The sequence below is a fragment of the Meleagris gallopavo genome, chromosome 1 (assembly GCF_000146605.3).
Source record: "Meleagris gallopavo isolate NT-WF06-2002-E0010 breed Aviagen turkey brand Nicholas breeding stock chromosome 1, Turkey_5.1, whole genome shotgun sequence".
Classification (NCBI taxonomy): domain Eukaryota; kingdom Metazoa; phylum Chordata; class Aves; order Galliformes; family Phasianidae; genus Meleagris; species Meleagris gallopavo.
Window position 1 is genome coordinate 110223243 of NC_015011.2, and position 209 is coordinate 110223451.

The window sequence follows — 209 nt, forward strand, 5'->3', positions numbered from 1 at the left end:
AACATACGGAATCTATGTCATATAAACTGAAACTACTTTAGTGTCTGTGGCACTGACAGATCTACTATTACCTTTGGGCATCTTTGTTAAGGCTTTAGTTAATATCTCAAACACAGTGGCCTTATCTTCTTTAATTTAACTTTTGGTCTCCATTCAAGTGAGTATCTCACTGAAGTTGCTAGCTGCAAAATTATGTCAAAACGATAGAA